We start from the raw sequence: 17,145 nt of genomic DNA, 5'->3' as shown, positions 1-17,145 counted from the left end.
TTTTTACAACAATCAACAATGTCATCATTAGACTTTTAATTTGAGACTTTTATTAAATTTCAATATCTGTCATAGCCAGATTCGATCCCAGAGCATTAAACTGGGTCTCAGGATTACTAGCCCAGTAACAATACCATTACAGCACTGCTGAGCCCACATAGTCTTGGCAGAATATGATGTCTTGTAAATTCTCAAAATTATAAAGTAATTAATTTTTTCAAACAAATTCTGGTAGTTCTGCTGTTTCTGGAAACATTCTGGTTGATGGTGTTTTTTTTAAAAACAAAGATCTAGTCTTTGCAATATAATTACCTAATACACCAATTCATCAATGATAATCAATATTCAGTACAGAATAATTGTTAATTTAATTAGTGTTTATTGCTATGAAATCTATACATAGTTAATATAGAAAAAGTTACATGCCTACAGGAAACCACATGTTAGAGATGTAAAAGGGTTTCCTTGACCTTGTTACTAATGACAGTGAATACACTATGAAAATAACAATTTAAAAACTAAATGTGATTACACATGGTACTTACAGCTTCCTACATTACAACAGTGAATACATTTCAAAGGAACTCCATTGGCTTTAAAACACTTTAGGAGGTCCAGGGGATGTGAGAGGTTTTATAGAAATGTACATTTGTTCTAATTGTCCACAAACTAGGAAATATTACACTTGGTGTCCTCACCAAAATCATTGATAAAAATTGAGTCTTAATTTTGTGTAATAATCACGTCGACACCATTTTGAATATTCTGTGAAACTCCAGACACACCATATGCACAATTATTTGTTGTAAAACACAGCGAGTTGTTGTGATTTGGAATACACTGTCTATAAATGGTGGTCGAGTCTCATTGGTCTAACTTCCAAAAGGGAAATTGATGCATTCTGAAAAAGAAAACAAAATAGTCGAACTCTGGGATTAAATGGGTCACTGTACAAAGAGCTGGTATGTGAAAAATGGGCCAAATAGGCTCCTCTGTGCTCTGGGAGCCTTGTGTACATGTTAAGGGAGTGGTAACGACCTGGAACCTGCTGCCTATGAGGTAGGAGATGTAGAGATGACGGAAGGATTTCAATCGGAAATTGGACAGGTACTGAGAGAAATAAACCCACAGGGATTCGGGGATAGAACGGGGCAATGGACAGACTGGCTTCCTCCACAGGGAGCCAACACGGTCTCAAAGGGCTGAATGGCCCCATTCCCCACCCTCCAGATGCTGTGATCTCAGGAGAGAAATTCAGCTGCTCCAGTCACTCCAACTAACTGGAGTCCCTCATCTCTGGTGTCATTCTCGTAAATGTCCTCTACACCCTCGAAGAACTTCACATCTTTCCTAAAGTGTGAGGCCCATATATTGGGTTCCATTCCAGAGGGACAGAATTGAAAAACAAGGAGGAAATGTTCAACTTGTTTCAAACGATGGTTCGACTACACTGGGAGCTCTGTCAACATTGGTGATCTCCATTTAGAAAAAGGAAATGGAGGCACTGGATAAGGTGCAACAAAGATTCATAATATACAGAACTGAGAGCATTTAACACTCAGGAAAGGCTGGGGCTGCTTTTTCTGGAAAAGAGAAGACTGATGGGTGACCTGTTGGAAGTCTTTCAGATTCTGAAGGGATTCAATCATCCAATAGGAATTTCAATAGAAACCTCTTTACCCAGCGAGTGGTGAGAATGTGGAACTCACTCCACAGAGAGTGGTTGAGGTGAACAGCATGAATCCATTGTACGTAAAGCTAGATACTTACATGAGGGAGAAAGAATAGAAGGAGATGCTGATGGGGGAGATGTAGAGGGGTGGGTGGAGGATCATGTGGAGCATCAATACTGACACAGACCATGGCTAACCTCAGCTGGTATGGGAATTTAACCTGTGCTGTTGGTGTCACTCAGCACAAACCAGCCAACTGAGCTAACCGATGCCAGTGTAAATCTGTAATAATTCCTTAAATATTAGTGATTGCCTGTCTCCCACTATACTATTTAATGTAGTTTCCCAGTGCATCTCAGCCAACTTGCCCCTCATAACCTGATAGTTTTCTCCTGCGAGAAGCACCAAGATAAATTAAACAAAACAACCGTGTAACCACCTTAGACCATCTTCATGACAAAGTGGCGTGATTTTTGCAGTTTCCAAACAGAAAAGAGAATGAAACATCTTATCACCTCCAACAGAATGAACAAAATGCAGTCCTGGATGTAATTGAGACCAGAAACAATAACAGCAGAATCCAATCCCTGTAATCAGTTGTGAACTTGTTGGTGTCTCAGGAAGTGCGATGAATTACAAAATCCGAGATTTGCACATTGAGAGCAGGTGAACGGCCTCTCCCCAGTATGAACTCCCTGGTGTGACTGCAGACGGCATAACCGAGTGAAACGCGCAAAAAGATGTGAACGGGTGTGAGATAATCGGGATTATGGAGACATGGCTGCAAGATGACCCGGGAAGGGAATTTAATATATTTAGGAAGGACTGACAAAAAGGAAAAGGCAGTGGAGTGATAGTGCTGCTTAAAGAGGAAATTAATGCAATAGTGAGGAAGGGTATTAGCTCCGACAATGTGGAATCTGTATGGATAGAGCTCAGAAACACCAAGGGGAAAATAAATTAGTAAAGAGGCCCCCAAACTGCAGTGGTGATGTTAGGAATAGCATAAAACAGGAAATTAGGCTGATTGTAAAAGTTTCTATAAGTATATGAAGAGAAAAAGATTGGTGAAGACAAATGTAGGTTCCTTACAGCTGGGCAAATACATAATTTGGTTCTGTCTTCACAAATCTTATGCCAGAAATGTTGGGGAACACAGGATTTAGTGAGAGGGAGGAGCTGAAGGAGATTAATATAAGTAGAGAAATGATGTTGGGGAAATTGATGGGATTGAAGGCTGGTAAATCCCCAGGGCTTGATAATCTGCATCCCAAAGTAGTTAAGGAAGTGGCTCTCGAAATAGTGGAGGCATTGGTGGTCATCTTCCAAGATTCTATAGACTCTGAAACAGTTCCTGCAGATTGGAGGGTGGCTTATGTAATTCCACTGTTTAAAAAGGGAAATGTGGAGAAAAATTGAGGAATTCTCGATCAGGAAGCCTGACCTCGGCAGTGGGGAAATTCGAGAATCCGTTATCAAAGATTTTATAGCAAAGCACTTAGAAACCAGTGGCAGGATCGGACAGAGTCAGCATGGATTTATGAAGGGGAAATCATGCTTGACAAATCTGCTGGAGTTCTTCAACGGTGTAACTGGTAGAGTTGACGAGGGGGAGCCAGTGGATGTGGTATATTTGGACTTTCAGAAGGCGTTTGACAAAGTCCCACATAAGAGATTAGTGCGTAAAATTAAAGAACATGGGATTAGGGGTAGTGTAGTGAGATGGATAGAAAACTGGTTGGCAGACAGGAAAGAAAGTGTTGGAATTAATGGGTCTTTTTCAAATTGGCAGGCAGGACGGGGTACCTCAGGCGTCGGTGCTAGGACCCCAGATATTCACAAGATGTATTAATAATTTTTTTTTAAAATTGAAAGTACCCAATTCTTTTTTTCAAATTAAGGGGCAATTTAGCATGCCCAATTCACCTACCCTGCACATCTTTGGGTTATGGGGGTGAGACACACGCAGACACGGGGAGAACCTGTCTCTACACGGACAGTGACCTGGTGGCAGGATTGAACCCTGATCCTCGGTGCCGTGAGGCAGCACTGTGCCACCCTATATATTAATGATTTAGATGAGGGAACAAAATGCAATATCTCCAAATTTGCAAATTACACCAAGATGCGTGGGAGGGTTTGCTGTGAGGAGGATGCAGAGATCCTTCAGTGTGATTTGGACAAGTTGAGTGAGTGGGCAAATGAATGGCAGATACAGTATAATTTGGAGAAATGCGAGGTTGTCCACTTTGGTAGCAAAAACAAGAAGGCAGACTATTAGCTGAATGGCCATAAATTAGGAGAGGGGAATGTGCTACAAGACCTGGGTGTCCTTGTACACCAGTCAGTGAAGGTAAGCATGCAATTCAGCAGGCGGTAAAGAAGGCAAATGGTTTGCTAGCCTTCACTGCGAGCGGATTCGAGTACAGGAGCATGGTTATCTTGCTATAATTATACAGGGCCTTGGCGAGGCCAATACCTGGAATATTGAGTGCCGTTTTGGTCTCCTTATCTGATGGAAGGATGTTCTTGCTCTAGAGGGAGTGCAGCGAAGGGTGACCACACTGATTCCTGGGATGGTGCTACTGACGTATGAGAGAGTGAATCAGTTAGGATTGTATTCGCTGGAGTTCATTAGAATGGGGGATCTCATAGAAACCTATAATATTCTAACAGGACTTGACAGGGTAGATGCAGGAAAGATTTTCCCGAGGGTGGGAGTGTACAGAACCAGAGGGCGCAGTCTGAGGATACGGGGTAAACAATTTAGGACAGAGATGAGGAGTAATTTCTTCAACCAGAGAGGAGAGAGCCTGTGGAATTTGTTACCACAGGAAATAGTTGAGGCCAATACATTGTATGTTTTCAAGAAGCAGTTAGATATAGCAATTAGGGCGAAGGGGATCAAAGGATATGGAGGGGAAGCGGAATTAAGCTACTGAATTGATGATAAGCCATGATCTGAATGAATGGTGGGGCAGGCGCAAAGGGCCAAATGGCCTCTTCCTGCTCCCATTTTCTATGTTTCTATGTAATCCCTTCCCACACTAAGAGCAGGTGAATGGCTTCTCCCCAGTGTGAATTCGCTGGTGTGTCTGCAGGTTGTATAAACATGTGAATCTCTTCTCACAGAGGGAGCAGGTGAATGGTTTCTCCCCAGTGTGGATTCGCTGATGTCTCAGCAGGCTGGATGAATCAATGAATCCCTTCCCACACTGAGAACAGGTGAATGGCCTCTCTCCAGTGTGAACTCGCTGGTGTGCCTGCAGGTTAGATAACCGAGTGAATCCCTTCCCACACTGAGAGCAGGTGAATGGCCTCTCTCCAGTCTGAACTCGCTGGTGTGCCTGCAGGTTGGATGAATTAATGAATCCCTTCCCGCTCACAGGGCAGGTGAATGGCCTCTCTCCAGTGTGAACTTGCTGGTGTGTCTGCAGGGTGGATGAATTAATGAATCCCTTCCCACACTGAGAGCAGGTGAATGGCCTCTCCCCAGTGTGAATTCGCTGATGTCTCAGCAGGGTAGATGAATTAATGAATCCCTTCCCACACGGAGAGCAGGTGAATGGCCTCTCCCTAGTGTGAACCCGCTGGTGTTTCTGCAGGCTGGATGAATCAATGAATCCCTTCCCACATTCAGAGGTGGTGAATGGCTTCTCCCCAGTGTGAACTCGCTGGTGTGCCTGCAGGTGAGATAACTGAGTGAATCCCTTCCCACACTGAGAGCAGATGAATGGCCTCTCCCCAGTATGAATTCGCTGGTGTGCCCGCAGGGCATATAAATGACTGAATCCCTTCCCACACTGAGAGCAGCTGAACGGCCTCTCTCCGGTGTGAATGCGGCGATGAATCTCCAGCTGAGATGGGGCTCTGTATCCCTTCCCACAGTCCCCACATTTCCACGGTTTCTCCATGTTTTGGGTCTCCTTGTGTCTCTCCAGGCTGGACAATCAGTGGAAGCCTCGTCTACAAACAGAACATGTGCACTGTCTCACCTCACTGTGAATGGTGTGATGTTTTTCCAGGCTGTGTGACTGGTTAAAGCTCTTTCCACAGTCAGTTCATTGGAACACTCTCACTGGGGTGTGTGTTGTGTGGGTCTCGGTGCTTTTCCAGTCACATAAATGTTTAAAATCTTTTGAAGCGACAGGTCGACACAAACATTTCTCCTTCTCACGATGATATTCAGATAAGAAGGAATCGAGTGAGTTTGGCATATTGAAACGTTGAGATTTCTGTCTATAATTCGCCTCTTCCAATATCCTTTAAAAACAATTTACAAAAGTAATTATTGTTAGTACAAGATAGAAACTCAGAACTGACAATTCTAGTTCCTCTGGAACATTATTTCCCCTCTCGTTCTCCAAAAGCTGGAAATCTCCATCCTACACAATCTCCCTCCATTGTCACTCTGCTGTATCTAATATTCACCCTCTCAATTCTCCTGAAGGTGCTGATTCATGTTGATTGACAGATCCAAGCTCAGCTCACTGCTTCCTGACCAGGACACAGAGATTATGACAGGATCAAGAGTAGGCCATTCGGCCCACCGAGTCTGCTCAACCATTCAATGAGATCCTTGGCCGATCTACCTGAGCACCATTTTCCCACACGATCCCCATATCGCTCAATATCTAGAAACCTATCAACATTTGTCTTGAACATACCTGACCACTGAGGCTCCACATTCCTCTGGGGTAGCGAATTCCAAAGCTTCACCACATCCACGAGTGAAGAAATCCCTCCTCATCTCAGATTTTACTCTATAAATACCCGAATACCCGGAGGAAACCCACGCAGACAGTGAAATCTGGAGAGCAGGATTGGCTTCCTTTTCTTTCCATCTCTGCCACCGCTTTGCATCATCAATAAGACATTGAGACTCAAAGACTAATCCAGTTTGATGGACAAGTTGTCTCCATTCTGAACAATGGGGAACAAGCTCCTCCCACTCATTGAAACATCGCCCCGACAAAGATAACAACCGCGCATGCGCCCTGATGCACATCCAATAAAGATGGCGGCCGTTAACCCGAGCCTAAAATGAGGAGCTGCAGCCCCGCTCGATCCAAACTGTTTTCCGTAACTTTTCCGAGGTTTGCGGCTTACAACAGCTTTACACAACGTTTCCGCCCACTCCCGCTCCCTCCATATTGTCAAACGCCCCTTACCAATTTCACATCTGATGGCATAAACCTTCTCCTTCACCATTACCCACACTGCGCATGCTTCAATCACAGCGGGCTCCGCCCCTCATTCACTCCGATTAGTTGGAGGATCAGGCGCTCCCAATCGTCCTCCAGTCCCGCCCCTCCTCTTCCTATTGGTCCGGTGCTGCCGTCAATCACCCAGGCATTGTGACGGTTCCAGATGGTGAGAACGGCCACAGGCTCAGTCTGACTCGCTGATTGTCCAATAATAACAGTGAGAGTCTCAGTGGGACAATCAAACAATAATAGTGGAGATGGGCCCAGAGGAGAAACAGCAAAGGATTCACTCACTTTGACAGGAACAAACACTGTGTCTCTCCCCATAATAAGTCAGACTGCAGTGTGTGAGTGAACATATATGAACATATGGCAGCACGGTAGCATTGTGGATAGCACAATTGCTTCACAGCTCCAGGGTCCCAGGTTCGATTCCGGCTTGGGTCACTGTCTGTGCGGAGTCTGCACATCCTCCCCGTGTCTGCGTGGGTTTCCTCCGGGTGCTCCGGTTTCCTCCCACAGTCCAAAGATGTGCAGGTTAGGTGGAGTGGCCATGATAAATTGCCCTTAGTGTCCAAAATTGCCCTTAGTGTTGGCTTGGGTTACTGGGTTATGGGGATAGGGTGGAGGTGTTGACCTTGGGTAGGGTGCTCTTTCCAAGAGCCGGTGCAGACTCGATGGGCCAAATGGCCTCCTTCTGCACTGTAAATTCTATGATATCATTGGATTCAATGTAGAATCATAGAATCCCTACAGTGCTGAAGGAGGCCATTCGGCCCATCGAATCTGCACCGACCCTGTGAAATATCACCCTATCTGGGCCAATCTCGGGCGGCATGGTAGCACAGTAGGTAGCACTGTTGCTTCCCAGATCCAGGGTACCAGATAATAACTCTGTCACTGTTATTATTAGACAATAACCTGCCTGTTATTCCAATTCCGGTGTGTGTCACTCCGTCGCTGTTATCATTAGACAATAGTAGGAGGGCAAGATGCAAGGTAGCAATGATAATATGATGTTTCTGTGTTATAGTCAATGTCACTGGGAGGTGTGTGATAAAATGGAAACACCATGACAGAGGCACGTGTGACTGACTCCACCTGATTCAGAGCTGTTCTACCCAAGGTGAAAGCAATGATGACATGGGAAACTCCAGAGATTTCTGATATCTGAGGGAGATCTGTAGAGGAACTGAAATCATTCTAGTGGTTCTCGATTTGCACAGTCACACAGGAAAAATATATGACAGCTAAAACCAGTGTTTCAGTCTTCTCTTTGAGACACATTGTGATTGAAAAGATCAAATGTTAAAACATCATGAGAGGAAATTGACACTGTCGCAAAGGGCATCATTGCTACCTCTTGGCACCATGGACCCTGTTTCAATTCTGGCCTTGGGTGACTGTCTGAGTGGAGTTTGCACTTTCTCCCAGTGTCTGCATGGGTTTCCTACCAGCATTCAAAGATTTGCAGCTTAGGTAGATTGGCCATGATCAACTTCCCCTCAGTGTCCAAAAATGTGTGGGTTAGGTGGGGTTACAGGGATAGGATGGGGGATTGTGCCTAGGTATAGTGTAAACTCAATGGGCCGAATGGCCTCCTTTTGCACTGTAGAGATTCTGAGTGAACTGTCGAATTCATCTGGTTCACCATAACACTGCCAATTTACACTCTACAAGTGCAACTCCCTTTGAAAGTTACTGTAAATCTGCTTCCAGCAGCCTGTCAGTGTCAATTCCATATCACATCACATCACTGTGTAAAAACAATTCTCCTCATCACCCCCTTGGGTTCTGTTGTCAAATATGTTAAATCTCTGTGTCCTCTGGTTACAAACCCTCCTGCTCTTGGGAAACAGTTTCTCCCCATCGACACTATCACAAATCCTTCCTCATTTTAAACACCTCTATTAAATCTCCCCTTCACCTTCCCTGATCTCAGAGGGACAATTCCTGTTTCTCCTGCTCTGAGTCACAGGGACACAAAATGTTAACTCTTTTTCTCTCAATACCGATGCTGCCAGAACTGCTGAGTTTTTCCAACATTTACTGTTTTTCTCCTTCTTTCTTTCTTTAATCTATTACAACCCCTTCATGAAATTCTACACCTCTATTAAATAGGAACATACAGACACCGAGAGAGAGAGAGAGAGAGATACAGAGGAAAGGAGAGACAAAACTGAGATTTTAAACAGCAGAAAGATGAGGTGGCGAGAGATAAATGCTGAGAAATAGAGGAAACAAGTAACACAGAAAGAATAATATAAAATATAAGGGAGCAGGTGATCAGTTCCCAGCTACAAAGAGCAGAAAGAACTCAGTGACTGATCCACAGACACAGCCGGTGCTGTCCGGGAATGGAGACTCTGAATAGAAATAACCGGCTCATTTGTAAATGTCACCACAATGTGATCTGTGTGACTCTGCCCTGACTCTGTGGGCAGATATAGGCCGCCTTGACAGATGTTCTCACCAGATTGTGGTCCCTGGATTTATTTTCTGCTCAGAAGTGAGATGTGTGGTTTGGAACTGGCAGCAGAGAAACAGGAAGTTGTGTTTCCTGAGAATGAAACGCAGGCGTCAGTTTCATGTTATCACCATGAACAGTCTTCCTGTCTGTGAGGGTGAACTCACTCTGACAGTATCAAGAACACCCACACATATTGCTGCCAGTCCCAGCATTACATTCACCTCCATTCCCATTTTAAACATTAAAATATGAGGTTATTTAGATTTTTAACATATTAACTGAACAGGAAGATGGACTGAGGATATCACTGGGAGAAATGAGGGGACATTATCCAAAATTAAATTTTCCTCAATGAGGGTTATTAGAAAATTGGAGATGTAAAGTTAGTCGGGGCCGATCAGAGAGAGAGAGAAAGTGAGAGGTAGAGAGAGAAAAGATTCAGTCTCCATAAATGAGATGTTGGAGGAGAGGTTCAGTGTGTTCTGTGCTTCTTCAGAGAGAGAAATTAAGTGAGTTTAGGCGCTCTGTGAAATAGAAATGTTAAAGGAGTGAGTGTCTGAGAGAAAGATAGAGAGGTAGGAGGTCTGTGGAATGAGTGAGTGTGAGAGCGGAGAGAGGTTAAGTCAGAATCTGAAACAGAACAGAGATAGAACAAAGAACAAAGAACAAAGAAATGTACAGCACAGGAACAGGCCCTTCGGCCCTCCAAGCCCGTGCCGACCATACTGCCCGACTAAACTACAATCTTCTACACTTCCTGGGTCCGTATCCTTCTATTCCCATCCTATTCATATATTTGTCAAGATGCCCCTTAAATGTCCCTATCGTCCCTGCTTCCACTACCTCCTCCGGTAGTGAGTTCCAGGCACCCACTACCCTCTGCGTAAAAAACTTGCCTCGTACATCTACTCTAAACTTTGCCCCTCTCACCTTAAACCTATGCCCCCTAGTAATTGACCCCTCTACCCTGGGGAAAAGCCTCTGACTATCCACTCTGTCTATGCCCCTCATAATTTTGTATACCTCTATCAGGTCGCCCCTCAACCTCCTTCGTTCCAGTGAGAACAAACCGAGTTTATTCAATCGCTCCTCATAGCTTATGCCCTCCATACCAGGCAACATTCTGGTAAATCTCTTCTGCACCCTCTCTAAAGCCTCCACATCCTTCTGGTAGTGTGGCGACCAGAATTGAACACTATACTCCAAGTGTGGCCTAACTAAGGTTCTATACAGCTGCAACATGACTTGCCAATTCTTATACTCAATGCCCCGGCCAATGAAGGCAAGCATGCCGTATGCCTTCTTGACTACCTTCTCCACCTGTGTAGCCCCTTTCAGTGATCTGTGCACCTGTACTCCTAGATCTCTTTGACTTTCAATACTCTTGAGGGTTCTACCATTCACTGTATATTCCCTACCTGCATTAGCCCTTCCAAAATGCATTACCTCACATTTGTCCAGGTTAAACTCCATCTGCCATCTCTCCGCCCAAGTCTCCAGACAATCTAAATCCTGCTGTATCCTCAGACAGTCCTCGTCGCTATCCGCAATTCCACCAACCTTTGTGTCGTCTGCAAACTTACTAATCAGACCAGTTACATTTTCCTCCAAATCATTTATATATACTACAAAGAGCAAAGGTCCCAGCACTGATCCCTGTGGAACACCACTGGTCACAGCCCTCAAATTAGAAAAGCATCCCTCCATTGCTACCGTCTGCCTTCTATGGCCTAGCCAGTTCTGTATCCACCTTGCCAGTTCACCCCTGATCCCGTGTGACTTCACCTTTTGTACTAGTCTACCATGAGGGACCTTGTCAAAGGCCTTACTGAAGTCCATATAGACAACATCTACTGCCCTACCTGCATCAATCATCTTAGTGACCTCCTCGAAAAACTCTATCAAGTTAGTGAGACACGACCTCCCCTTCACAAAACCGTGCTGCCTCTCACTAATACAGAGATGTTCAGTGTGTGAGAGACAGGAGAGCAGGTTCATATACCTGAGGATCACTGAGAATAATCAGAATAAGGAGACCACCCAGAAAGCAGCCAATAGGAATCTTCAGCTGAACACATCACTTATTCTTAAAGGGACATCCGGGGTTCTGACACTGTTCAGCTCCCAGTTAAAGGGGCGGGCACAGCTTTGCCCTTACTCTGTTATGTTTCTGATTGTTAAAGGCCCGCAGGGCTGAGGTTTATTTAAAAAGACAGAATGTGGGAAGCACACATAAACAAAACTGGGAATTCTTGGATACACACTGCAGCTCCTTCATTATCTGGGAATCAAACTGTTGTCCAATTATCCCAGCAGTTAACAGCTGCTATTTTAACGCAGACTTCAACCAATCTATGTTAAGTAGGTTTCTATTCAATTATTTCATTGTGACTGTCACACAAACACATTTTCAGTCTGGAAACTTAAACCAGCTGCTTTAAATTCAATCAGGAACATCACAGTTTTACACCAATCTCAGATCTGACAGCACATTTCCAGCATTCACCATTGTTCTTCTTGACTCTGAACACAGTTGTAAAGGAGCTTCTGTTCTAGGAGCTCTGAAACATGGAAGAGAGCGGTTGGGACACATTTCTTACACGCCTCAGGAATAACCCACACGGGGGCTTTGCTGACAGTGAAACGAGATGAGAAAGACCAAAGTGTTGTTTGTCCCTCTCAGCGTGACCCTGAAAGACTGTGTCCAGGCTGAAGTTCTGTTCCTGCCGTATGATCCTTCCACAGATTGTCCTTTCTGAGCTCCAGACAGGTGATGTTAAACACTCAGGTGTGAAAGATCTGCAACAACGTTTCAAATAAAGTTGATTTATTTCACATTTATAAACCTCATCAGCAGATTAAGACAGTCAGAGTGAACATTATTCAGTCCTGGACATAATTAACAGCATCAATAATGGTATAATCTAAACCTTGTAGTCGCTTGTGAACTCGCTGATGTGTTAGCAGGTGGGATGAGTGAGTAAACTCCCTTTCCACAGACATTACAGTTGAATAGCCGCTCCCCAGTGTGAACTCGATGATGTTTCAGAATATAAGATAAATGAGAAAATTCCTTCCCACATATGGAGCAAGTGAATGGCCTCTCTCCACTGTGAACTCTCTGGTGTGTCAGCAGGTTGGATGACTGACTGAATCCCTTCCCACACACAGAGCAGGTGAATGGCCTCTCCCCAGTGTGAACTCGCTGGTGATTCAATAGGTAGGAGGAACGAGTGAATCCCTTCCCACACACTGAGCAGGTGAACGGTCTGCTCACTGTGAACCTGCTGATGTGTCAGAAGGTTGTATGAACGTGTGAATCCCTTCCCACATTCAGAGCAGGTGAACGGTCTGTCCCCTGTATGAAGTTGCTGGTGTATCAGAAGGTTGGATGAATTAATGAATCCTTTCCCACAATCAGAGCAGGTGAATCGCTTCGCCCCGGTGTGAATTCTCTGGTAGTTCAGTAGGGCATATGGATGGCTGAATCCTTTCCCACACACAGAGCAAGTGAATGGTCTCTCCCCAGTGTGAGCATATTGGTGTGTTGGTAAATCCTTTTTGTTAAAGCTCTTCTCAGTCAGGACAGTTAAAATGTTTGTTATCAGAGTGAACACGTTGATGTGTCTGCAGGTGGGATGACTGAATGAATCCTTTCCCACACACTAAGCAGGTGAACGGTCTCTCCCCAGTGTGACTACGATGATGTGTCAGCAGATCCTTTTTACATTTAAAACTCTTTTCACAGTTAGGATATGTAAACGGTCTCTTATCAGTATGAACAAGTTGGTGTGTCACAATGTGGGATGATCAAGCAAATCCCTTCCCACACACAGGGCAGGTGAATGGCCTCTCCTCAATGTGAACTCGCTGGTGTGTGTGAAGGTTGTATGAATGGGTGAATCCCTCCCACAAATGGAGCAGGTGAACAGTCTCTCCCCAGTGTGACTGTGCCGATGAACCTCCAGTTGTGATGGTAACTGAAACCCCTCCCACAGTCTGCACATTTCCAGGGTTTCTCCATTGTGAGGGGTCTTTATGTCTCTCCTGCTTAAAGCCTTGTCGACACACGCAACAGGAGTATAGTTTTTCCCTGCTGTGAATGGTGTGATTTTCTTTCAGGCTGTGTAACTAGTTCAAGCTCTTTCCACAGTCAGTGCAATGAAACACTCTCATTCGAGTGTGTGTTGTGTGTGTCTCGGTGCTTTTCCAGTCACACTGATCTTTGACATTTTTTTTCCTTAAACGGAAGAGACAAACATTTCTCCTTCCAGTTTCAAAGCCTGATGATATTCAACTCCTGATGAATCGAGTGGCTGTCAGATCTCGATGTGATGTTTGGTTTTGAGTTTTCTGTGGCCAATCCTCCACTTCCAATATCCTGTAAAAGTAGTTTGCAAAAGCCATCACTGTCAGTCCAGGATAGAAATTCTGAACAGCGAATTCTAGTTTCTCTGGAACATTTTTTCCTCTCTTGCTCCCCCAAAGCTGTAAATCCCCGTCCCACACACTCTCCCTCCTCCCTGGGCTGAAATCCAAACCCATCTCACAATCTGCACCATTTCTTTCCTCCACTCCCAGTTTTCTCCCTCCCTCGCCTCTGCCTGGGTTCAGTTCTCCAGCTCCTGTCTGCAGACTGACAATAAAATCAATGGGTCTTATTGGGGGGTTTGGATTCTCACCATTGTCCCCGCTCGCGGCGGCTCTCATTCAGCCTCTGGGAGCCGCACTCACTCTCACTGCGGCTGCGCTCAGCCCGGAGCAGCACCGCGCATGCTCCACACAGATAGGCGACTTCCGGAGGCGGGACATTCTGACGCCTGCGCGTTCTGACTCCTGTGACCAACATAGGGCGTTTTCATCCGCGCCCGGCATTCCGGGTAGCCTTATCCGCCATTATTTCCTTACGTTCCTCAGGGTGATATATTAGTTCCGGTACTTTTGATACAATTCGGTGTATGTCCCGAATGGGGAGGCCGCATCGGTGTTTTTCTCTCTGATCGGCCCCAGTTGACGGCTGTCATCTGTTTTGTGGGTGCTGTGCCACAGGGCGCCTGCGCGGCCGCCATCTTTCTCAGGTGCAACAGGGCGCATGCGCGGCCGTCCAGGACCCGGAAGCCGGAAGAGAGAATATTGTGAATTTCTCGCCTGGACCGAGAGTGAAATTCCTTTGGAAACCCCTTTCGAAAGAGGAGGATTTACTAACGGGAACTTCAAACCAAACATCACATCATCGTCTGACTGAGTTACTCGGATCATCAGGACCTGAATATCATTGGGAGGTAAAATGGTTTGTCTGTTCTGTCCGTGGATAAAGATTTCAGATATCAGAGTGACTGGGAAATTTTTAATGACCATTCCGGGTTAAATTTGAGGCTAACTTCCCCAATGTGATCGGTGTAATTAAATAATTTGTTGTTGTACTTGATGCGCGATCAATTGCACAAAGACTCAGATTGGATACAACTGTGGCATTTTTGCAGTCAGATGTGTGGCCTCCTACTGCAGCTGGCAAAATGGCAGATCAATGGAGGTCACGCATATTTATACAGCTCCTCGTGGGCGGAGCCAGTCGGCAGTGGCTACCGGCGAACCAGTAGTGCAGGTCCTACCTTACATCCCCTAATACAGGTGTACACAGTGGTTCACCACATTCACTCCCTTTAAAAATGAGTCCGGCGGGGTGGTGTGGAACTATATGCAACGTTGCAAATTATGTACAGTGTCTTATAATATGAGTGGGAAAGGAAAAAAATGTCCATTTTAACGGTCCGGAGCCGTCAGAGGTTCAGTTGATCCGGTGCTTTGACAATTCGCTGCGAGCGACGTAACGGTGGCGCTGATGTCGGTGCTGGTGCTGGCCAGTAGTCGGATGACCCCGGGAGCGTGCCAACATCTTCTTCATCCACTTGTGTGGGCAGGGGGGGGGGGGGGGGGGGGGGGATGGGTCTGGTGGGGTTAATGTTGGTAGCGCCGGGAGAGGGGAGGGAGGCGCATGGGCGGGGGAGTGTGCTGGGGTGGAACCTGATGGTGCCAGGTCCCTGAGGGAGACAGTATCTTGGCGGCCGTCGGGGAACTCCACGTAGGCATACTGAGGGTTGGTGTGGAGCAAGTGTACCCTGTCCACCAAGGGGTCCGCCTTGTGGAGTCGGATGTGCCTACGGAGCAGGACCGGTCCTGGAGCTGCGAGCCAAGTCGGGAGCGACACTCCAGATGTGGACTTCCTGGGGAAGGTAAAAACACGTTCATGGTGTGTGTTATTTGTGGCGGTGCACAGTAGTGACCGGATGGAGTGTAGTGCTTCAGGGAGGACCTCCTGCCAACGAGAGGCTGGGATGTTCCTGGACCCTAGGGCCAGCTGGACGGCCCTCCAAACCGTCCCATTCTCCCTTTCTACTTGGCCGTTACCCCGGGGGTTGTGGCTGGTCGTCCTTCTGGAGGCAATACCCCTGCTGAGCAGGAACTGACGCAGCTCATCACTCATGAATGAGGATCCCCTATCACTGTGGATGTAGGCGGGGAAACCGAACAGAGCAAAAATGGTGTTGAGGGCCTTTATGACGGTGGCAGACGTCATATCGGGCATGGGATGGTGAAGGGGAATCTGGAGTATTCATCGACCACACTGAGAATGTACGTGTTACGGTAGGTGGAGGGGAGGGGCCCTTTGAAATCCACACTGAGGCGTTCAAAGGGGCGGGAAGGCTTCACCAGGCGCGCACGGTCCAGCTGGTAGAAGTGCGCCTTGCACTCCTCACAGACCTGGCATTCCCTGGTGACTGTCCGTACTTCCTCGATGGAGTAGGGCAGATTGCAGGCCTTGACGAGGTGGTACAACCATGTGACCCCCCCCCCCCCAAGGTGACAAAGGCTGTCATGCAGGGCCCGGAGTTGGTCTACTTGTGCGCTGGCACATGTACCTCGGGAGAGGGCATCTGGGGGTTCGTTGAGTTTGCCGGGGTGACACAAAATCTCGTAATTATAGGTGGAGAGCTCGATTCTCCACCGTAAGATTTTATCATTTTTGATCTTGCCCCGCTGCGTGTTGTTAAACATGAAGGCTACCGACCGTTGGTCAGTGAGACGAGTGAATCTCCTGCCGGCCAGGTAATGCCTCCAATGGCGCACAGCTTCAACGATAGCTTGGGCCTCCTTTTCGACAGATGAGTGCCGAATTTCAGAGGCATGAAGGGTGCAGTAAAAGAATGCCATGGGTCTGCCTACCTGATTTAGAGTGGCGGCAAGGGCGACATCTGAAGCGTCGCTTTCTACTTGAAAGGGCAGTGCCTCGTCCACTGCGTGCATCCCGGCCGTGGCTATGTCAGCTTTGATACGGGCAAAGGCATGTTGTGCCTCGGCCGCGAGGGGAAATTGAGTGGACTGTATGAATGGGCGGGCCTTGTCTGCATAGTTTGGGACCCACTGGGTGTAGTAGGAAAATAGCACCAGGCAGCGTTTGAGTGCCTTGGGGCAGTGGAGGAGGGGGAGCTCCATGAGGGGGCGCATGTGTTCGGGGGTCAGGTCCCAGAAGTCCAATTTGGACTACATAGCCGAGGATGGCTATGCGGGTCGTGCTGAACACACTCTTCTCTTTATTATACGTAATGTTGAGAAGAGTGGCGGTGCGGAGGAATATAGCAAGGTTGGCCTCGTGGTCCTGCTGATCATGGCCGCAGATGGTGACATTATCTAAGTACGGAAATGTGGCCCGCAAACCGTACTGGTCGACCATTTGGTCCATCTCCCTTTGGAAGACCGAGACCCTGTTAGTGACGCCGAAAGGAACCCAAAGAAA

General features: G+C 46.6%; 3 long non-coding RNA genes across 4 annotated transcripts in view; 1 reads left to right on the top strand and 2 right to left on the bottom strand.

Annotated features, from left to right (window-relative positions):
• Nucleotides 1-359: 359 nt before the first annotated feature.
• LOC140419415 (uncharacterized) lies at nucleotides 360-7,007 on the bottom strand. 2 transcript variants are annotated; one of them, XR_011945770.1, is made up of 2 exons: nucleotides 6,845-7,007; nucleotides 360-5,936 (listed from the first exon to the last, which is right to left on the bottom strand). It is a non-coding gene; the product is annotated as an uncharacterized lncRNA (long non-coding RNA). The 2 variants fall into 2 exon arrangements; XR_011945771.1 differs by lacking the exon at nucleotides 6,845-7,007 and adding an exon at nucleotides 6,341-6,829.
• Nucleotides 7,008-11,512: 4,505 nt separating this feature from the next.
• Nucleotides 11,513-14,101, bottom strand: LOC140419414 (uncharacterized). The gene is made up of 2 exons (XR_011945769.1): nucleotides 14,033-14,101; nucleotides 11,513-13,731 (listed from the first exon to the last, which is right to left on the bottom strand). It is a non-coding gene; the product is annotated as an uncharacterized lncRNA (long non-coding RNA).
• A 385-nt stretch (nucleotides 14,102-14,486) lies between these two features.
• The window catches only part of LOC140419412 (uncharacterized), a 113,963-nt gene continuing 111,304 nt past the window's right edge, over nucleotides 14,487-17,145 (top strand). Inside the window, exon 1 of the long non-coding RNA XR_011945767.1 lies at nucleotides 14,487-14,632. This is a non-coding gene — a long non-coding RNA (uncharacterized lncRNA). The remainder of the gene's footprint in view (nucleotides 14,633-17,145) is intronic.

This window comes from Scyliorhinus torazame, chromosome 5 (assembly GCF_047496885.1).
Source record: "Scyliorhinus torazame isolate Kashiwa2021f chromosome 5, sScyTor2.1, whole genome shotgun sequence".
Taxonomy (NCBI): Eukaryota; Metazoa; Chordata; class Chondrichthyes; order Carcharhiniformes; family Scyliorhinidae; genus Scyliorhinus; species Scyliorhinus torazame.
The sequence above is the reverse complement of the archived record's forward strand: the minus strand, read 5'-3'. Positions and strand labels throughout refer to the sequence as shown.